Genomic DNA, 23,629 nt, shown 5'->3' with positions numbered 1-23,629 from the left:
TATCTATCTATCTATCTATCTATCTATCCATCCATCATCTATCTATCTATCGTATATCTATCATATATCTATCTACCTACTTATTTATTTATTTATTTATTTATTTTTGCCCATTATCAGATCATTCATATTAGGAAATCAAATATCATACCATTAAGACAAAAATCTGATGCTGTGCAGCAGGAAATCTCCAAGTTTCATTATTCCTTTCATTTTAGCTTCATAATTCCTCCTGCCCTGTTTATATGGAGTTTAACATAACTCCTTTCTATATGGAGATTCTTAATTGATTTCAGCAGAGTGATATATCCTCTCAGCATAATCTATCACCTCAAAGGGGATAAGACATAATTTAATCTCGGGTGACCATAGTCTGGTTACCCACATTTAAGTTAACCCAAATTCTGTGTTCCAATGTGTTAATAATTTGATGGTTTTTATAGTAACAGAACAAAGAAATCTATAAATCAAAGCACTGTTCAAATACCTTAATAGAAACATTATGTGGCTTATAGGACAGCAAAGGCAATACTCCTATAAGTTTCAGATGTTATCGGGCAGCATTCCTAGCTCTTTGGTGGTTGAAAACAAGGGGTCTGTTCCAACATTCCAAAGGCTTTACTTGACAGTCACAAAGATACGAGGTCATGGACAGAAGAGGGCTATTAAGGGGGCTGTAGATGCCACAAGATAATTTGGCTCTGGACTTGCAACATTCCAGTTTTCCCGTATCACTGAAGTTCTAATCAGTTAATCAGCCTGTTTAGTTGATGGTTTAGCGGACGGTATGGTTCTTTTCAAGAACTTCCTTTCACAGACTCAATAACCTGGTCCTCCTCACAATAGAAACAAACATTTTGGAAAGGCATTTTAAAGGTGAAAAACACAGGTTAAGTGAATAACCACAAGGGCTGGAACAATGGCAGCTAACCAAAATGCCAAGAACTCTTCTGGCAGCACAGTCTATTGACAACTAACAATTCTTTGAAACTTTTTGTAACAAAATGTGGAATGTATTTCTCTAGCCCTTGAGTCTGATCTGCTGTTAATCTCACTCAATGGCTGTAAAAGGATGTTGGAGGCTAGAGACATGACTCAGTGCTTAAGAGCAATGGCTGCTCTTGCAGAGGACCTCAGTCTGATTACCAGCACCCACACAACAGTTTACAGCAACCTGTACCTATAGTTTCAGGGATCCCACTCTCTTGTGCTCTCCCTGGGAACCTGCATACATGTGATGTACAAAAATGCTGGCAAAACACTCATACACATAAAATAAAATAAATAAATCCTTAAGAGAGAGAGAGAGGAGAGAGAGAGAGAGAGAGAGAGAGAGAGAATGCTGCCTGTGCTCTGGAGGATCTTTTCATTCATTTGTTCCTATTTTTAAACTCTGTGAAGATGACATGAACAAGCCAGGAAAACAACACTAGAGAATAGGTAATAATGTGGAAAGAGGCCCTGCTAATCCTTCAGCCTGCCCAGTACCTAACCACAGATCCATGAGTGTTACCAATAGAGATCCACAGTTATTGGTCAGGGCTACCCAGATTCACGAGATAAATAATCAGTTATTGATTTCAGTTGCTAAAACATGCAGATGTATGATTTGCAAAGAAGTTAACATATATAGCTACATCACTTTACTTCAGGTACTTTTCTTAAAATCACTTTTTTGTCTCATAATTACTAAAAAAAGAAAATGAGAAGGTAAAAAATGTTAAAAGCATGTGGGAATGGAGATATTTCCCAAAATAGAAAAAAAAGAGAAAGCCTAAGCAAGTGTTTTAAAGGTCTGTGTAGGTTTGTTATGATATATAAAGGATGAGACAAAAATAACATACACGCAATCTTAGAATTTCTGTCATGATTTAGTCAACTAGTTAAAGGAACAAAATATATATCTAGTCAAAGATATATATTTGGTTTTATACCCAAGCTTTATCTACATAGCACTTGGTAACTAAAAGTACCAGACTGGTGGAACTAACCTTATTTGATTCTTAACAGCCATACTTTGAGGCCTATGCTAATCTGCTCAGAGGGGCTTAAAGGACAGTTTTTGACCCTTGCCCTGCAAGGTCAATTAAGTTCCAGGGGATTATGGAATATCTCTCAAAATGTCCTGTAACTGTGGTGAGTGACCTGTCCTCTTGTTCATGGAGGCTATGGAGACTGCACCAGATGGACTTGGACCAGTGTCCAGTTTACAAAGAGGTGGGTCAACTCAGAGAAAACATTTCCTCCATGCTTCCAAGTGAAGCCAGCCATGGTTGAGCAGGACCTTTGAATTATCTTCACATAGATGGAACTTGTAAAAGAAAGGAGCCAGGGGCGCCTCCCAAGCCCATGTGACCCCTGAGGAACAGATCCTCAAACAACCTTAAGTATAAGTATAAATTGATTCATTTGGGCCAACTGTATGGTCTTAAACACCCAAAGGAAAGTATAACTAAAGAGTAAAGTGATTAGGTATTTCTTTAAGAGTTGAAGGGATTACACTTCTCAGACATTAGGCTTAAGTCCATATAAAAATTATTTAGACAATTATTTCTCATTGATGATTTTGTTCTGAATCAGAAAGTGCTGATCAGATGTAAGAATTCAAATCTTGGACAGCAATACTATAGTGCCCACCTGTAGCTAAGGTAGATGACTTGCTATTGTTCTAAAATGATGGCCAAATTTGTTTTCTTCCCCTATGTAGAAGCCTTTGAGAGGGAACTGACACTGATTCTAACCACTCCAACAGCTATCAGAATGCCTGAAAGCAAATCCTGAATCCATCACTTTCAAGTCCAGCCTTGGCAGACAAAAGAAAAATGAGGAGGAACCCAGTAGAGGGATGCTTTTGGAAGCTCTTGTCAAGAAACTCCAATGGACTCTCATATGAACGTTTGAAATTTGCCCTGTTCTGACTTTTTTCTAGTTCCCTGTCTAGAACTTGTAATGCTAATTACTCTTGCCGTTACTTGTCCTTCATATCTCCTATTCACCATTCAAGGACTTCTTTTCCCCCTACAGATAAGAGTTATGTAATTTGGACGCGGTATTCCGATTGCCTCACCCTGTGTCCCTGTTCAGCATGGAAGAAGCCAGAGTGCTCTGTGTCCTGAGTCCCTATTGGCAAGTTGGGTAACCTCTTCAGAAGATGGTGTGGAATAGGAGGTAGGAACTGGCTAGGTAGTGTAAAAAGACCACAAAGAAAAGTAGCCAGTTTCTTGGCTAAAAGTCAAAATGTCCTTGGGCCTCTTAGCAACATACTCTGTTCCAAAGGCTGAAAATTTCAAAAGTATTTGGGAGTTCTTATCTAATCCCTAAAAGATTTTAGAGTTATCTCTTCAGAGGCGGAAATGTTAGAGTAGCAAAAAGCCCCATTAAAAAAAAAAGAAGAAGAAAGTCTACATGAAGTTATCAGAAAAAAGTGATGGGGAAATATGGGAGGAGTTGGAGGGACAGAAGTGGGCATGGATTTCATATACTTGTATGAAATTCTCAATAAATTATTTTTTTAAAGAGAGAAGATATTAAAAAATAATCACTGATGACTGTGGGAGTGACTTCTGGGACACTAGCTCAACTGGTTTACAATGTAAATAAATCTGGTAGGCCTTAATCTTCTCTTGTAATCCAAACATAGACCTTTAATCCCCTTCCTTGCATTTGACCCAGAAGAATGTGTGTGTGTGTGTGTGTGTGTGTGTGTGTGTGTGTGTGTGGTATGTTTGTGCACGTGCAAACACATGCACACCTGTTGTGAAAATACCAAATACTAAGCACTGTGTCTTCCCTGAAAGCAAGGGATTATTCCACTTGTTTTGCCCAGCGCTGTGATTAGATTGATTACATCTGCTTGTAGCTGCGTGTGCTCTTCGAGGTCACCGGGGTAAGAAATGGCAAATTCCTTCTGCTATTCCTTCCCCTAATTCCTGCTGAGTGTACTGTTTCAAAAAATACAGAGCAAGTTCTTTGTTGGGGAACACAGCTCTGGGAGAAATCTGAAGGAACAAGTTCTGTAGATAGTTTGTGTCCCATTCCTGGTTTAAATGGTTACTAAGAGTCAGGCTGTCTTTGTTCATGAATCATTGTAATATAGTGTCACACTATCACAAATGACCTGCTATTTGCGAACTCAGTGAATATCCTAGTTAGCTTTAACTGCTAACTTGACAGTCTAGAATACTCAGAGAAGAAATTCTAAATTAGGGTATTGGCAAAATTGACCTGTGGGTCTTGTCTCCAGGGGAATTGTCTTGATTGTTAACGATGTGTAACAGTTGATGGAAAGTGATCTGGAATATAATCTGAAGTAAACCTTTTCCTCCCCAATTTGTTTTTGGTCAGACTGTTTTATCATAGCAACAGAATGAAATTTAAAAACAATGAGCATTTTCTTTTTAGTTCTTGTCTAAAGGGACCATTTTGTAGTGTCTGATTGTTTAATTACCCTTTAAAATCTATGCTTCCTTGGATTCTGTGTCCTTGTACCTTTTTGTTTTGACTAGAACTTCCATAAAAATAATTCTTCATGCTCCCTGTAGATTTTATTTCTTCTTGTTTGCCTTAATGTTACTATTGATGATATTTTATCTTGATTGACAATTTGATAGGATTTAGAATCACCATGGAAACAAACCTCTGGTCCTGTGTGTGAGGAAGTTTGTAGACTGTATTGAGGTAGGAAAACAAACCCTAAATGTGGGCAAAACCACCCCCAAGGCCTTGAATCTTGAACTGAATTCAAAGGAGAACTTGAGCTGAGCACCAGCATTCGTCTTTGTCTGCTTCCTGACTGTGGAGTCATTGTGGCCAGTTGCCCCAAGTGCCTGCCACCCTGCTTTAAGCCACCACAATAGAAAAGACCCTTGAACTGTTCCTTTCTGGAGTTGTGTTCATTGAGTGTTTTTTCACAGCAAGAAGAAAAATCATTTAGGCACCAGAGATACCTCTGATCAGATTCCAATCATCTTCCCATGTTTCCTGCATTCCTACCTTCCTTATTGGATATCTGCTTGCTTTCCACTGCCACCACTGTGATTATAGTAACCTAGCCTGTATCTTCATGTGAAACTTCTTTCTGCATTACAGACTTGAATGCGTGTTTTGACAGAAGACAGGAATATTCCCTAGCTATTAAGTTTCAGAGTGTTCGAAGGTGTGTAACCCCCAGTCTCCTGTGCCATCTGCTGGCTGGCCAGCTACTTCTCTGGGGCACACGGTATCACAATTTGTTACTCAGCAACCAGCCAGAGGCACCCAGGCAAGACAAGCAGCTTGCTCTACACCATCACAGGTCTGTCCTCTTTATTTATCTCCCACAGCACTGGTCCAGGTCTTCTGCTCTGTCTCCTAAAACACTAAGTTTCTTGAGTAATTTCCTTTATTCTATTGAGCTTCTCTCACATCCAGTCTACATTTAGCTTTCAAAATAAATATTCACACCACCATGATTTGCAGAGACTGGGGCTTTATTGCAGCAGATTTGGTAAATAATAAACACTCATGCTACCATGTAGATCTTCTTCCTTTCTCTTCTTTGCTTCTGACAGCCATCTTCGAGTCCTTGCTCTGACAGCTATCTTGAAGTCCTTGCTATACTAACTTCCTGTTCTGTCTACAATTCAACTCTTCATCAACCATTGTTCCAGTTAAGTAGGTGATGACATTAAAGCCAAAATCTGCTTCCTTTAGGATTATCAAAGATATATAATCATTTGGGATTTTTAAGGACTGGTTTTACTCCATTTACTCCATAAAGGCAGGGAGGACCCTGCCTGGAGTGTGTACTGAGGTATTTGAGCCTCTTAGAGAAAAAATGAGACTAGGGAGGGGGATTTTTTTCTTTTAATTTTATTTATTATTTTTTATTTCATGTGTATGAGTGTATTGCCTGCATGTATGTAAGTGTAACCATGTCAGTCAGAAGAGGGCTTCAGATTCCCCTGGAACTGGAGTTAAGGACGGTTCGTAGCTGCCCTGTGGGTGCTGGGAATCGAACCCGGGTCCTCTGTAAGAGCATTCAGTGCTCTTAACCACCGAGCCATCTCTCCAGCCCATAGGGAGGGGGATTTACAGAGTGAGACAAGTAGATCAGCAAGGTGTGTGCATGTGGGTGTGCGTGTCCGTGTGTGTGCAGGCAATTACCAAACATAGGATTCTATCCCCTCATGGAGACTGAGGAAACCAAAGGCTAAATTTCCCAGATCAGCTTTCAAAGGAATGACTTTCAGGTCTTTGAGAAAGACACTCCTGAGTATGAGATATATGTGCATCTCAAAGGGACAGATGGAGGATTCAGGATTGGAATCACCTTTTACTAAATAGTCAGAGAAAGGGTGATTGGAAAGCTGGGTTCAGGCCATGAATGCTTCAGTGAAGAGCAAATTTCCCTGGTATTTTTCAGCTTTCACAAGGGTATATTATAGGGGGCCAAGGTCAAACCTGAGAAGAATGGACTGAGCTTGTGATTGGGGATAACCAAAACAGCATTTGTATTGACAACCTATAGTTTTAATAGGCCAAGGTCAAGGACTCAGTTGAGAAGAGCTCTCAAAGATGCCTGGCTATGACTTTCTTAGGAAGAGTATCTTTGTCAGGATGAAAGTCTCAACTCTGCATCATTATACCATAAGAATGGAGGAGCACATTAAAAATATTTATTGATTATTCTAATTAATCATGTTGCTAATGTATTCATTACTTTTTGCTGTGACAAAATATCTGACAAAAGCAACTGAAGTCGGAAAGTTTTATTCTGTCTCACAATTCAAGGTACAGCCCATCATGGAGGGGAAGTCATGGTGGCAAGAGTGTGAGGCAGGTGGCCACATTTCAACTGCAGTCAGGAAGCAGAGAGATGAATGCTGGTACTTTGCTCACTTTCCCTTATTTATTCTATCCAGGACCTCATACCATGGGATGATGCTGTCCACAATTAGTGTGGGTTTTCCCAATCAGAAACCCTCTCACAGACATGTTCAGTGGTTTGGTTTGTCTCCAAGGTGATCCCAGATCCTGTCAAGCTTATAATCAAATTAACCATCAAATATATTATTGGCCTTTAATGGAAATAATAATTTACTTTTCTAAGAAATCATAATTTAGGGTAAATGGGGAAGGCTCATCTATTTCCATTCTGTGAAGCATTACCTGGGCACACTCAATGGGGTTGGAGAATTTACTTCAAAGTACGTTATTCACACAGACAGGCAAATTGGTGCTAGCCTAATGCTGGGAGCTCAATCTGTGTACTTAGAGAGAAGCTTTTTTTTTTCCCTATAATATCATGAGTTTCTTCATGGAGTCCTCTCAACTTCTTCACTGTAATCTATTAAAATCTTGATGAGAGGCCTAGGATCTTAAGTCATTCTTAAAAATCATCCTGAGGGACTGGAATGATGGCTCAGCAGTTAAGAACACTTGCTGTTCTTCCAGAGGACCCAGGTTAGATTCTCAGCACCTACATGCTAAAAACTGCCCATAACTACAGTTCTAGGGAATCCATCACCCTTTTCTGGCCTCTGCAGACATTGCATGCACATGGTGCACTTGCAAATACGTAGGCAAAATACTCATACACATAAAAAAGTAAGATGTTTAAAAAGTCAGCCCGAGAGGAGGCTTGGGGTATATCTCAGTTGGGAGAGCACTTGCTTTAGGATACGTGAAGTTCTGGGTTCATCCATAGCACTTCCTAAATCAGGCATGGTGGTCCATGCCTATAATCCCAGCCCTCAGAAAATGGAGGCAAGCACATTGGAATTTCAAGGTCATCCTCAGCTGCATAGAGTTTGAGGCCAGTATGGGCTACATGAGACCATGTCTGAAAACAAATCAACCTGAAAAATTACAGAAGGTATTATTTACTTTCTTCACATTTTATTGATCAAATCAGTGTTTACATCTATCCAAGAATCAAGAGGAAACAACTCTATTAGCCAATGGGAGATGCATCAAAAACTGTGCGTTGCTTTAATATTCCACATGAGTATGTGAAGGCGTTGAGTAAGTCAATGAAACATGGTCTATTACCTTTCCCTTGTGTCCCTTCTAAGTTATCACTCTGCTTCTTCCTGAAAATTGCTTAGAGAAAATAAGTATAATATTTGCTGCTGGGGCTGGAGAGATGGCTCAGCAGTTAAGAGCACTGGCTGTTCATGAAGAGGACCAGGGTATGCTTCCCAGCACCCACATGGTGGCTAACAATAGTCTGTAAGTCCAATTCCACAGGATCCAACACCCTCTTCTGACCTCCACAGGCATTGCATGACATGGACCCATACACATAAAATAAAAATACAATACTAAAAATATTTTCAGCTTAACTTCATCATGTATTAGCTCTTATTTGCTTTGTTGTGTTCTGCTTCCTCTAAAAAGATGGCCATGCATTATTCACTCTGTAATCGTAACATTTCTTTGAGACTCGATTCATTTTGCTTTTAGGAATTGCTTTCATGTGTGCCTGTATGAATCATCTAGATTTTATGTTATAGTCCACATTTGCAATCAGTTCATACAGGTGTGGTTTTCTGCACATACACACCCACTACTAATTTTTATCAGTTTTCTTCACTAGAACTCTGTAGGATCAAGTACTTCACGGTCAATGTTTCCTTTTTAAAACTTTTCATAAATTTTATTAATTTTTCTTTAAAGATATAGGACTGGAGAGATGGCTCAGTGATTAAGAGCACTGGCTGCTCTTTCAGAGGATGCAGTTCCGTTCCCAGCACCACAGGGTAGCTAACAACCATCTGTTAACTCCAGTTCTAAGGGAACTCATTTCCCTCTTCCAACCTCCATAGGCATCACACAACACAAGTGCACTTACATCCAAGTGGGCAACACATTCATACCCATAAAATAAAATAATAAATAAAATGTTAAAATATTGAGATATTAACATTTGTACATGTATTGAATGCTGACCATACTCACCCATACCTCTCTATCTTCCCTTTTCTTATGCCCCCTCCTTTTGTTAGTCTCCTTTATCCCACCTAGATATTTTCATTGTACTTCATATTACAAAAAATAATTTATACAATATAAATATATTTTTCATCTATATTCACATGATTTTGTGTGTCTATACAAAATCTAGGAACCACAGATTGTAGAAAATGCATGATATTCGTTTTGCTGAGGATGGTTTAATTGTATCTCAAGCATTTCACACAATCATAGCCACTGACTGACTCTACAGTTAAAAACACATAAACACTTAAAGAAATACAATGGGGCTGAAGAGATGGCTTAGTAGTTAAGTACTCTTGCAGTGAAATTACATTTGGTTTCTGGCACCCATGTCAGACAAGTCCTAACTACCTGTAACTCCAAATTGGGGGATCCAACACCCTGTTCTGCTTTCCATGAGTAACTGCACTCACACGTACACATAATTAAAAATGAAATAGACTCTTCTTAAAAAAAAATAAATACAATGACATTCCCATACCTAACAATACTTGAGAGTCAAGAGTCATTGAGGAAGTGTCCATCCAGTCAGCTGTAGTTCACAGGGTCTTTAGGGAACTCGTTCTCTTGTCTTGGGAAGTGTCTAAAACAGACTGTGAGTAACACAGGTTGCCTGGCAATTTGAAATCGGGTTCTGAAATCAGGATCTCTCTTACTGCAGTTCTGTCTGGCACTATGAGCAAAGTGCCCAAGCAGCTTGTGTTTCCTGGACAAGTGAATACCATGCTGTAATAATTCAGACGCTGTGCTGTGTTCCTGAAACATATGGCTCGAACTGCGATTTATCTTGGGGAAAGCTGGTCAGGAAGAGAAACTACTGAAGAGCTGAAATCTCCCCCAACAGTGAAAAAAAAGACGGTGGGGCACTGGCATCCTTCCTCCTTCAGCTCAGGCTGTCTGCCAGTTTGTGGTCCATATGCTGAGCCTAGAGAGCTGCTTTGCTTCCCACAGTCCTTGTGCCAACTTGCTTAGGGCGATATTGCCCCCATCCTGAGTGCTATCTGGGGCAAGCTTACCTAAAAACACACGTTATAAAGCACAGTCACAGAAAAACTAAATGGGTCAGTATTTCTTTTTTAATATTTATTATTTTTATTTTATGTGTATGAGTGTATTGCCTGTATGCGTGTAAGTGCATTTGTGCCATGCAGTGCCCATGGAGGTCAGAAGAGAGCATTGGATTTCCTGGAACTGGAACTACAGACAGTTGTTAGCTGCAGTGTGGGTACTGGAAATTGAACTAGAGATATTTGCAAGAGCAGCCAGCGCTCTTAACTGCTGAGCCATTTCTTCAGCTCCATATCGGTGATTCTAAGAGAATCATTTGCTTTTATTCTTCCTGCTTAAAGTTATAAGTGGGTCTGTTTCCTCATCCCATGATGCCAGTTGGATGAAGCCTTTTTCTCTGGGGAGAGTACAGGGCACCAAGTGTGTCAATAGGTGGCAGAAGAAGAAATGTTAAGTGTCTCCTGGCTTATCTCCTATGGGACAGCTTGCAATGCAGCCAAGACCAGTGAAATCAGAAGCATTCTGAAAATTCAGTCTAAATCTCATTATCTGATTATTTCATTATAGTATGGTGAACTTGAACCAATAGTTTTCTCTGAGAAGAAAAAAAGTAGTTGACATATTTTAGATGCATTTTTAAAGTATTTATTATTCGATAATTTCACACATGTATGATATATCCTTTAAAATTTTTTATTTTTTTAAATTTTGTGTGTACGTGTATTCTGCCTGCATGTATATAAGTGAAGCCACGTTGTGCAGTACCTGAGGAGGTCAGAAAGCATGTCAGATTCACCTGGAACTGGAATTAGGGATCATTATTAGCTGCCATGTGGGTGCTGAGAATCAAACCTAGGTCCTCTGCAGGAGTAGTCAGTACTCTTAACTGCTGAGCCATCTCTCCAGCCCCTATATAATATATCTTGATAGTATCCAGCCACAACTCCCCTCTGACATTCCCTCCAGACACTCCCTGAAATGGTCCCTCCTCTTTCCACCTCCAAGGTAACCCACTGAATCCAATTACTGCTGCTGGGAGGTTAACTATTTGTTGGCTTCATCTTGTGCAGATCCTTTGCAGGTAACCATAGCTACAGTGATTTCATAAGGGCAGGGGTCATGTCATGCCCAGATGACAGCATTTCACAGCTCTCCTCCCCATCCTGCACCTCTTGCATTCCTTTCACCCCCTCTTTCGTGATATTTACTGAGACTTGTGGGAGAGAGTTGATATAGATGTCCCATTAAGGGATGAGCACTAAACTCTCACTTTCAGCATTTTGACCCATTATGAAATGCTTCATTAACTGTTGACACTGCAGATTGAAGATTTCTGTTCAAGGTCGAACGTGCTATAGGCACAAACATATTTTTTCATTTACCTAAGCAATTCCCACAGGCTCTTTCCCATATATATGTTTACAGATGTATATTTTATGACATATGCATAAATACGATATATATTATAATATGAGATATATCCTCACTTTCTTGTTCTCCTCAAAAACAGCACAATCCAATTTAATATCTTTATCTTGGGCTCTGATATTACTGATCATCATAGAATAATTTGAGGCAAAACTACAAGATTAAATATGATATTAGCTGAATAATACTTACACGTGCCTAAAATCAGTAGTTTGCCCTGTGTTTTTCAAGTCTTCATTTTAAATTCTTATCATGGTACCCCTTTTACACCACCCTCTTCTCTCTCCCTCTTTATTCCCAGAACACTACTTGCATGATTATAGCTTCCAACAATCTATTTTCTTCTGTAAACTTCCCCTATCCTGATGCCTGAGTCATCACTAATTTTTGCCTCATTATTTGTGATTTAGACAGGATAAATGTGAGCACAAAAGTAGAGCTGAGCAAGTAGACTCACTCTAAGCATCTTATGAGCATAGTGCACATATACATACAAATATAAATATTACAAAAGAAATTTAATTTATTGTAGTATTACTTTTGTATTAAAAAGAAGAAGAGCTAGAATGTGGCTCAGCCATTATGGGTTGCTCTGGCAGAGGACCCAAGTTTAATTCCTAACACCCACATAGGGAGACTCACCACTACCTGTAATTCCTGCTCCAGAGAATCCAACATCCTCTTCTGGCTGCCGTAGGCACCGTGATCACATGCACAAACCCCACACATTCATACACATACTTTTCCAAAAAAAATTCTTAAAAAAAAAGGAAAATGGGAAAAAAGAATTCTTCCCCGATTCTACTGAAAATCATCTCTTTCTTGGTTTATCTAGAATGTCAACACATTTTCATTATTGTTGCAAATATTTGAGGTAATCAGTTTAAAACGAAGAAATGTTTATCTTAGCTCACAGGGTTGGAGGTATAATACCATGGCTGGTTTGTGCCATCTGTTGTGAGGATATCATAAGATAAAGTGACCGAATGATGCTCACCTCATGGCTAGAGCAAAGCAGGAAGTCGAGCAGATCTCTACTGTCCTCTGCCTGTCACACAACCAATGACCTGTATCACTCCACTTGGGTGTGCCTCTTAAAGGGCCCAATAGCTCTCAGTAATGCTTTGAGCTGAGAAACAAGACTTTCATATAGATCTTTCTGGAACACTCCAGAGCCAAAGGCTTTCCATCACTTAAACTATACTGTGAGCTTTCACCCCGAGCCTGTTGGATTTTCAACTCTTTTCATCTTTTCTTCTAATGGCTAAACAAGCTTGGTGCATCTCGTTCCTCCTTTCTCACATCAAATTTCTGCTGATCACCGCCTCTTGTTATTCTGCCATATATTTCTGTTCCTCTTGAGTATAAGCAATCTCTCTCTCTCTCTCTCTCTCTCTCTCTCTCTCTCTCTCTCTCTCTTCTGTCTAAATAGATGCGATTCTTACATGACAGTGCATATCTGTAATTCCAGCACTCATAAATCTGAGGCAAGAGTATTTAAAGTTCAAGGTATCCTGAAATGCTGCTGGTTAGTTTAAACTATCAGCTTCACAACGAGTCACCTAGAAAGGGAGCTTTAACTGAAGAATTACCTAGATAGGGTTGTCCTATGGGCATTTCTGTGGAGGAGTGTCTTGATTGCTAAACGATGTAGAAAGATCCACCCCATTGTGAGTGGCATCATTCCCTAGGCAGGTGATTCTGAACTACATAAGAGAGGAGAAAGCTAGCTGAGAGCCATAATACAGACATCTTTCTCTCTGTTTTAGATTGTGGACGTGATGCTTTTAAGTGTATGCCTTGATTTTCCTACAATAATGGATTGTGACCTGGATTGTAAGCTAAACCAAAGCTTTAATCCCCAAGTTGATTTTGTCAGAGTATTTTTACCATAGCAACAGAAATAAAACTAGTACTGATAAATATGTATATAAAAATAAATATTATATTTAAAATCTTTGCTACAGTGTATCTGGTAAATGATTTTCTATACAATGCTGTATGCATATTAAAATTGAGGAATCCATGACTCTTGTTATAATTTCTCTCTGGTTTTGCCTTTCTTTCCTGGTGGTGGGTTAAGAATTTTAACAGGGGTACCTATTCCAAGAAGACATTTCAAGTCTCGTCCCCAATCTGTGGAGAGCATGTCAAGTGATACAAACTTTTATAGTTGTCTTGGATCAGCATTTCTGGGGTTGCTGAAAAATCCTCATTCAGTTTAGATTTGTTATCTCAAAGACACTCTGAAGAATCTGTTGTCCTTCAGCTTAGGAGCATCTCTGTTTGAAGTTTGGCTCCAGGGTGGAAATATGTGTGACAAAGAATTCCCTTGATATTTTGAAGTGATCATAGACAACCACCTCCCTGCGTGGAAAAACAAGACTAATGACAACACACATCCAGAGACTGTCATGCCCCCCTCCTTCTGCTTTCTACATTTAGGCCTGTGCCCAGCCACTCTCCCCACTTCTTCCCTTGGCCCGCCTGTGCTTCTGGAACTATCCACACTCTCCACAGTGTATCAAGTCTTTTCTGCAGATCACTTTCCTTGAGAGACATCTGTAGTTGTTCAAAATCAGAAACAATAAATAAGATAGTTAATCATCCTCCCTGATTTAGGTGCTAATTTTAATATATGACAGAATTTCTTTAGCCAACCTTCACTTTGTTAAGGTCTTCTCTTCCTTTGTCATACCAAAAAGTTTTGCTCTTGTCCTCCCGTGCGTGTTTATATGTTCGGTTAAGCTTAAAAGAAGAAAATAAATTAAAATGGCTTAACTTTGCCTTTTCTCTTGGGTGTACGTGCCAATTTACATTAAAATTTAAAATGTACTATGAAGGCATAATAAACAACAGCAGTATCAAAACTCTTGGTAGGTTTACTTGACTCCAGGAAAGACTTCATTTTGTTGCTGTTGTTCCTGCAGTTCCCTTTTGTCCTTTTCCGTGTTCAGTCCACCTGCCCCTGCATTGTGGCGTCTGGCATGGTAGCTTGCTTTCTTACTTAGTTCCAAAAGTGACATCTTGTTAGAAGTCCTAGCTGAGAACAGTCACAGTAGTGTTCTAGTGTCCGATTCTGAGCAATGCCATTACATTGTCATCTGACAAGCTAGGAATATTACTCCAAGAAGCAGCTCCCTTCGTCTTCAAGGGATGGACTCCAAAATCCCTAGTGGATGTCGGAAGTTTCAGGTACTCCTGTTTCTTACATGTGATTTGTTTCTGTATACATGCATACTCATGACAGAATTTAATTTATAAACTAAGCATAGGAGGAGATTAATGACAATACCTAGTAATATAGTAGAGAATTATACTGCAAGAAAGTTGCATAAATGTGGTCTCTCTGAAAAAATAATTTATTTTTGTGTTTGAGACAAGGTTGAGTTATTCCAAGGCTGACCTTGAATGTAATACGTAACCAAAGATGATATACTGGTTATTTTCTGGTACTGTGATAAAATACTGTAACCAAAACCACCTTAAAGAAGAAAGGGTTTATTTTTGTTTGGGGTTCCAAAGGGAGAGAGTCCATAATGGCAGTTAAGGAATGGCAGCATACAGGCATGTTGGGAGGAACAGGAAGTTGGATGATCATATTTTATTCACATCTAGGAAACAGAGAGAAATAGCATGAGGTAGGGCGAGGCTATAAACCCTCAAAGCATGTCCCCAGTGACAAGAGTCCACCTCCTGAAGTTTCCATAACCTCCCAAAACAACACTGCTATCTGGGACCCAAGTGTTCAAGTATTCTAATACATAAGTCTATGTGAGAATTATCTCATTCAAACAACAACAATGACCTTGAACCTGATCCTTATATTTCCACCTCTTGAGTCCTAAGATTATAGGCTTGTACCACCATACCCAGTTTTTTCAGTGTTGGGGATTTAACCTGTGTCTTATGCATGCTGAGCAAGCATTCCACTGGTTGAGATACATCCTCAGCCCCACACAAAACATCTCATTGTACTGAAGTTACGCTTCCTGTGGTGATGGGATAGCGACTTGTTGATGAGGGGACACCAATGTCCTTTATAGGATTCTGGGCTGTGTAATTGGTTAGATGAAGTGAGGTGAATGATGGGTGTTGTGTGAAGCATTAGGCTACTTCATATAGGTTATTTGAGAATAAGTACTTCACAATGAGGAATAATGACAGTTGATGTGATAAATGAGATAGCTACTCAGTGAGTAACTGGCTGGCAGTATCCACAGCATGACTACAGTGGAGGAAGGATTATACCTGTTTCAGACTGGACAGAGTAGGACATTGTGAGATTTTATCATAATATTTCTGAGGACATGTTTTTAATGTCCACTTCATATTTTCAGACTATAGTTAAGTAACACCTCAGGAAGAAAAACTGTAGATAAGGATTACTAACTAATGATAATGGCAGCCAGTGCATATATGACACTAAGTGCTTTGATGAGAATGCTATAATATTAATCCTTTTAGCAGCCTGGAACTGAACTGCTTTCCCATACTTTTAAAATAAAAGATTGAGCCTTAGAAAACTTAAATAATGTGTGCTAATTCATGACATTAATAAGTAGTAGTGTCTATTGACTTGACTCCAAACTACATTCTTGAACAATATCCAATCTAATACAAATAACTCACTTCCCAAACATTTCATATCCATTATCAACTCATTAATTGGCTCACTTTGTAGCTCATTTCTAAAATGGTCTTGTCTGGTGTTGGAGATGGCTCAGAGGTTAAGAGAGCTTACTGCTCTTGCAGAGTATGTGAGTTTCCTGAGTTCGGTTCCTAGCGCATACTTCCTGCCACTCACAACCATCTGTAAGACCAGTTCCAGGTGATCCAGGCCCTCTGCTGGACTCCATGGACACCACGTGCATATGTGAATGCTTAACTGCACAGACACATAAATAAGATCGCGAAAAACTGTTTAAAGTGGTTTTGTCAATTTCTTTAGCATAAAATATTCCATACACTCTTCAAATATTGGTTTGTTTCATCTTGTATTTCTTTTCCTCCTGGCTATCTAGCATCAAGCAGTTTCCTTCTCTATTGCTACAAATTTTCATGTATGAGTTCATTGGGAACTACTTTTTATCACCTGTAGGTCTCAGAGTTGTGTGCTCTCTCATTGTATCTGGTACAGAAATGTTAGCTTTATTTTTGTGTATTCAATTTCAGTACTTAATGGGAAAAGAGGGAGGCATGATATAATAAAAATATAGCATTTGTATAAGAAGAACCATGCCCATTTTTAGCATTTATTAACAGCGTAGTATTAGAACATGTGTTAGAGACCAGTAGACCTCAACATTGTCATCTGTAAAACTGATCACCATAATGTAACTACACGTTTTACCTTTTACTGAACTTTTAATAATAGGTGGAAGTGTTTTATAACTCATAAAATAACATGTGATTATACTTTGCCATTGCTAATAAAAATAGCTGATTGATCAACTGATTATTTAATTGGCCTTTAATCAAGCTCTACTGAGAGGCAAAAGAAAATGAAACCTCAGAGTGGAGCTTACAGCTGCCACAGTTGCGAGCTATCTTTCTTCAGCTGGAGTCATCTGGTTCTGTCTTGCCTCAAGCACTTCAGTCACCCATGAAGACAAAAAGTCACAAGATAAAGACCAGGGAATAGTGCTTGGGATGGGGATGAGATAAAAATATGTGTGTTTTGACAACGCAGTGGAGATCTTTTTTTAACGTTGGAACCTCATTTAATTTTATGTCTTATAGAGTTTATAATGAGTAAAAGATTATATAAGTGTAATAATTCATCTGTAAACCTAGAAATGTACAGCCAATTTTGAAAGAGATGTACCCTAGCTCAGAAAAATGTTATTGAATAGGTTAATGCTGTTGTAATGAAATGCTTCTTCTAATTAAAATAAAAAAATATAGCTAAAATACAAGGAAGCAAACCATGAAAAGCAGACAAGTTTCCCATCTTCTTGAAAGATGGAAGACAAACTGATGGTTGAGTAACAGCACAAAAATAAAGTTGCTTACAGAATTTGAGAACTGAAGCTGGAGAGATGGCCCAGTTCAGTCCAACACCCAAGTAACACAGCTCACAACCACCTGTAACTCTAGCTCCAGGAGATTTGATGCTGTCTTCTGGTTTCTGCCAGTACCTACATAGACATAGTATACATACATAGGCATACCATATACCCACAGATAAAAATAAAATAAACCTTTAAAGAATGTTAGTGAAGGACTACAGTATACTATGACTTTAAGCTATTACTTACCCAGTATGACAATTTCTTTTAAAATAGTCTATTTAAATGTATATTTTATAATATATGATAGTTATGAAAAGCATGCTTTTCTTTGAAAGGAAACTAAGTCTAGAGACAGTACAGTAACTTAGTATTTATTAGGAAATAGAAAATTAATGAATGTTTAACAAATACGTGAATGCTAAATGCTGTCGGGAATTAGAAAGCCTTTGCAGACAAAAGGTAAGGCTGAAACAGTGATGATTTTTACCTCTACTTGCAGGTTTTGCAGCTCTTTGGGTTCAAGAATATATAAATTTTTAAATTAGGGAAATATCTCATCAAGTAAAATTTTCATTGCTATATCGAATTAATTTCCTGTTATTTTAAATAGTACTTATTATCAGGGCTGGAGAGATGGCTCAATGGTTAAGAACACTAGTTGTTCTTGCAGAAGAGCCGGGTTCGAGTCCCAGCACCCACCTGGCAGCTAACGACTGTCCATAACTCCAGTTCCGTGGGATCCAACAGCCTCTTCTGACCTCCTTGGGTATTGCACGGCACGGGTGCACTGACCTACATGCAGGCAATGCATGCATACAAGTAAAATAAAAATAATAAAAAAATTGTTAAAAATAGTAGTTATTATATCTTCTGTGTCTATGTAGATATACTTCTGAATAATTTTCCAACATTGCAGAAACTCTTCTTTGGGTTTGCAAGATAGCGCAGGTAAAAAGGTTTAACCCCAAGACTTATGACATGAGTTACATCCCCTGGACCCACGTGGTACAAGGAGAGCATCAGCTCCTGAAAGCTGTCCTCTTATCTCCACATGCTCACTGTGGCACACACACACACACACACACGTGTGTGTGTGCACACAATAAAAAAAGAAAATGCATGCTCATGAGATATGCATGTGTGCTGAATTAGCCTCAGTTGTCAACCTGACACACCCGGGTAGAGGGAGCCTCAGCTGAGGCATTTCCTCCATTAGATTGGACTGTGACTGTGTCTGTGGGCCATTTTCTTCTGATTGTTGAGTAATGTGGGAGGTCCCAGTTCTCTCTCAGAGAGAGAGAGAGAGAGAGAGAGAGAGAGATCTGAGGAGTCCAGGAGAAGGCATTGGATTCCCCGGGTCTGGAATTAGAGCAGTTGTGAACCACCTATTGTGGGTGCTAGAACCTGAACTCTGGTCTTCTACAAGAGCAGCCTGAACTCTGGTCTTCTACAAGAGCAGCCTGAACTCTGGTCTTCTACAAGAGCAGCAAGCATTCTTCACCATCAAACCTTCTCTCCAACCTCAAGTTTTTAAATGATTATATGTTACGAAGTATTATACAAGAACTTATTTATTATCCTTGATTTAGTCTCTTGACTCACTTAGTTACCTTCTTTCTCATTATGATAGATGTTTATAGAACTTGTATTCATTTCTGTCCATTTTTATGATATTCTTGTTTCTATTAGCTATGTAAAAGGACGTAAGCTGAATTAATTATGCTTAATTAATTAAATTCAACTTATTTAATTTCATACAGTTAAATTATACATAAAAACATGGAGAAAATTGTTTAAAAGCATCAGTGGCTTAGGTCCAGATATAAAATTAATCTGGGGCTGGAGAGTTGGCTCAGTGCTTAAGAGCACATAGTGCTGTTCCACAGGACCCATAGATGGGTTCCCAACACTCATGTCAGGTGGCTCACAACCACCTGTAACTCCAGATCCAGGATATCTTATGCCTTCTTCTGGCCTCTGAGGACACACATGTCCATGCATCATACACTCACACAGCTCCCCTACCCTACATAAAAACAAAATTTTAAAAATTGACCTAAGAAAGCCAGGCATGGTGACACACCCAGTTAATACCAACACTCAGGAGGAGAGACAGGTTGATTGCTGTGAGATCAAGTCCAGCCTGGTCTACATAGTGAGTTCTAGGCCACCTGGGGATACAGGAAAATCCTATCTCAAAAAATATCAAACAAGAAATTCATAATTTAATATTTAATAGTTTCCCTTTTTGTTTGTAGAATGTCACCTTTGCACCTCATGTTGTGACTACAGTTGAAGTGTCTGATGTCTGTTGTACATTAAGTCACTGAAGATGCACTTTTTCCTTGTGATCTATGAGGAAGTTAGCCAGTGGAAAGAAAAGTAATTTTTCTATCTCTGAAAATATATATCCCTGACTAGATATTTGACATCTTTTACTACCTTAAGCCAATTTGCACTGAAAATTGAACAACATCCATGCAGATTTTGTTGTGGTAAAACTTGATGGTAAAGGTGAGCAGACTGTATTCCTAATGCTGAATAACTCCTAAGCTGACGTAAATGACATGTTCCCAATTTTAATTTGCAAATTGCTGTGTAAGGCAATAGTGACTAAAGCTAAAATGTGAATGCACTCCTCCTTATGTATAATTGAACTTGAACTCCACTACTTACAATTCAGTACTTAAAAATTAAAAGGTACTTCATACCCCTAGAAAACAGTAGGCACACCTTAAGTGTCTCCATTGAGTGTGTTATCACATTGTGACTGATACATCTGACAATCTCAATTCCAAATTATGCATTTAAGTTCATAAATAATCTTTGCTATATGTCCTAGTTTCTTTCTATTGCTGTGATAAAAACACTTTCCAAAACCAACTTGAGGAATAAAGAGTTTATTTGGCTTACAGCTTACAGTCCATCATCTAAGAAAGCCAAGACAGGAACTCAGGGCAGGAACCTGGAACACAGACCATGGAGGTATACTGCTTACTGGTTTGTGCCCTTCGCATGTGCTCAGTCTGCTTTCTTAAACAACACCTGCCCATCTTGTTTATACAGAATTTAACTATATGACTTTAAATGCAGTTAAATTACCTGCATAATTAATTTAGCTTAAGTCCCTTTACATAGCTAATAGCAACAAGAATATCATAAAAATGGACAAAGAAATGAATACAAGTTCTATAAACATCTATCATAATGAGAAAGAAGGTAAATGCTTAAGTTAGAGTCAAGAGGCAAATCAAGGATGATAAATAAGCACATATATAACCTGTTAAAACAATTCTTTAGAAACTTGAGGCTGAAGAGGAGGTTTGATGCTGAGGAATGCTTGCTGTTCTTGCAGAGGACCAGAGTTCAGGTTCCAGCATCCACAATGAGTGGCTCACAGCTGACTCTAACTCCAGATCCAGGGAATCCAATGCTCTTTTACGTATTCTTCAGATTCCCCACAAACAGCTGCATACCCCCCTACATACATGCTCACTCAAGCATAAATAAAAGATAAAATGTTTTTAACTTAAAAATATATTCTTTGATCAAAACCAAAGCAAAAACAAACACTTTAGGTCATAAGCTGTATTTAGGAAATCTCCTAAATTACATTTAAATTTTAAAATTTTATATATGTAATTGTAAGTCTGTGTGTCTGCGTGTGTGCCTGTGTGGATATAAGCACATGAGTGTCTGTGTGTCTGTGTGTGTGTCTGTGAAGGTATGTACTCTCAGAGGCCAGTAGGGGGCATTGAATCCCCTACAGCTGGAATTATAGGCAGTTGTGACCTGTATCATGTGGATGCTGAAAACTGAACTTAGGTTGTCTGCCAGAGCAATATATCCTTTTCAAGACAGAGTCATCTCGCCAGCCAGCAAAATAGTTTTTTGCATGTCAAACTTGAAGATGAAGATGTTTTTTACACACTGATCGAATAATTTCTGAACATTTGGTTTCTGATGATGCAAATATACATAACAAAATAGTCTCTAATGGTAGATTGGAATCATTTTCTAATGAATTTGAGACAAAAATAAAGAGATAAATTGTTCAAGTGTGACTTATCTTACTGTGTGAGTTGGTTCTGAGAACCAAGCAGACAATTTAGATAACAGTGTTACATAAATTGAACATCTGATGAGAGTGTCACCTGAACACAAAACACCAATGGACTTCAACAGGAGCCTTGGAAAAAGCATCCATGTGACCATAGAAGGAAGGCCATGCTCCTGAGAGTTTAGGGGAGAATGTAAGGGTATGTTCGAAGGAGCAAGTGTTAGCAGGGTGAGACCACTACTGACAGGGTAGATCACTGCTGTTCCTGAGGTCAGATGGAGAAGCACCTAGGACTGGGAAAGACCTGTAAACTCTCCTTAGGAAACTGTTATCATCCTTTCCCCAAAGGAATTCTACTTTTGACACTACATAAAAAATACAGAAACACATCTAGGAGCAATGGAAGTCAATTAAGTATTGTCAATTCATTTCCGAATTTCAGAGAAGATAGTTTATGGGAATTTATTTTTACCTCCTTGAAGAAACTGCACAGCGTTTCTACACTGTGAAATGTTTTGCATGTAGTGGTGACAAATATAATAGCAAAACTTCAAAGAAAAATTTGGATGGAACTCAGGTAGTGAGGCTTATCAACAAGCACATTTACCTGCTCAGCCATTCCAATGGTCCATATACCTTAAGGAAGTTTTCTAATGCTTAATCTCTTGACAGTGAAAAGGTTTTATCTAATAATCATCAATGTGTTTTGTCTGTACACTGCCAGGAGACGATGTACATTTTATAAATTACAGAGTTAAAAAGCATCTGAAGTGAGAAATTACGGATCTATGCAAGGTACATGTGTATGAATGTGTACTCTTTCAACAACTTTCGGCATAATTCACAAGCTGTGTGTCAGAGCACCCAGTCACCTCACAGGATACCTGTCAGACACTGCAGTTTCAGTGACAGATGGATATATCCTTTAAATTGACTCCTGTTTTGCAGAACTAGACTCCTGGGTAGTTTCTGTGTATTCTGAAATAGAACTTTATTGGGGAAAAGTAACACATACACATCTCTTCACCCCAGAAAGGAAACCAACAACAGACCAGAGTAATAGCTGCACCAAAATCCAGCTTGGTGGAACAGTGAATTGTTATTGGAGTTACTAGCACAGTACGGGTGAGGCATTCCTTTCAAGAGCAGTGATGACTTAAAGGTAGCTGCATCGCTGGAAAGTCCTGCCCAGTGTCTGTGATGACTCAGGAAAGCTTCAGCCAGGTAGCTCTGTGCACAGCTTGCAGGCAGCTCAGCAGTGGAGTATCTCCTTTTCAGCTCGGCTGGATGGAGCGCTCCCCCCCAAAGCTGTTTAATCCTTTTATGTATTTGGGGAGAGAACTCCAACAGTCTTCCACTTTCCCAGACCTGACCTTTCGTTTACCTCCTGAATCTTCTGACACCTGGAGGGCGTGCTTCTATTCAGAAGAGTGTCATACACCACTGTAGCAAACAGCAGTTCCTTCTTTTCAGTACAATGGTGTAATGCAGACAATAGGAACAAAGGAACCGATATTCGTCCAGGAAAAAAATCACTGGACAGAATGTAAACAGGTGAAAGAATGATGTTTTAAGAAATGACCTTGGTGGTAACTGGGGAGATAGCTCCTTTGATGAAGTTTTTGCAGCACAATCATGAAGACCTGAGTCTGGCCATGTCAACTGATGCTAAAATCTGAGAAGTTCAACAACAAACAGGCTGTTAGGCTGTGAACATCTCACTTTTGGCCTTAACTGTCTAATATTTTATTTTTCTTTATTTATTTTTAAAGTTTTAAAGTTTTGTTATTTTTGTTGTGTGAGTGTATTGCCTGCATGTGTTGGTGCACTCCTGTTGTGCAATGTCCATGCAAGTCAGAAGATGTCATTGGATCCTCTGGAACTGAACTTACAGAAGGTGATTGACAGTCTTGTGGGTGCTCAGAATTGAACCTGGGTCCTTTGCAAAAGCAGCCAGTGCTCTTAACTGCTGAGCCATCTGCCAGCCTCCAAGGCCTTAACTATTTAAAACAACATTTCAAGTATTTTGTTTGTTCTGGCAACCTAGTGAATCTATTACTAGAACACTAGGGGTGCCATGAACCGAGGGAGTTTGGAAGCCTCTGACATTCTAAGTCATTTAGCGGTTTGTTTTTCCAAT

The 23,629-nt window shown here is 39.0% G+C and overlaps 1 protein-coding gene across 1 annotated transcript in view; it reads left to right on the top strand.

The window, feature by feature from the left end:
• The window catches only part of Dpp10 (dipeptidyl peptidase like 10), a 1,579,922-nt gene that overhangs the window by 710,898 nt on the left and 845,395 nt on the right, over positions 1-23,629 (top strand). The gene's annotated exons all lie outside the window — the stretch shown is intronic.

This window comes from Nannospalax galili, unplaced genomic scaffold (genome assembly GCF_000622305.1).
Source record: "Nannospalax galili isolate Female #2095 unplaced genomic scaffold, S.galili_v1.0 scaffold37, whole genome shotgun sequence".
Lineage (NCBI taxonomy): Eukaryota > Metazoa > Chordata > Mammalia > Rodentia > Spalacidae > Nannospalax > Nannospalax galili.
This window is presented reverse-complemented; position numbering and strand designations above follow the sequence as displayed.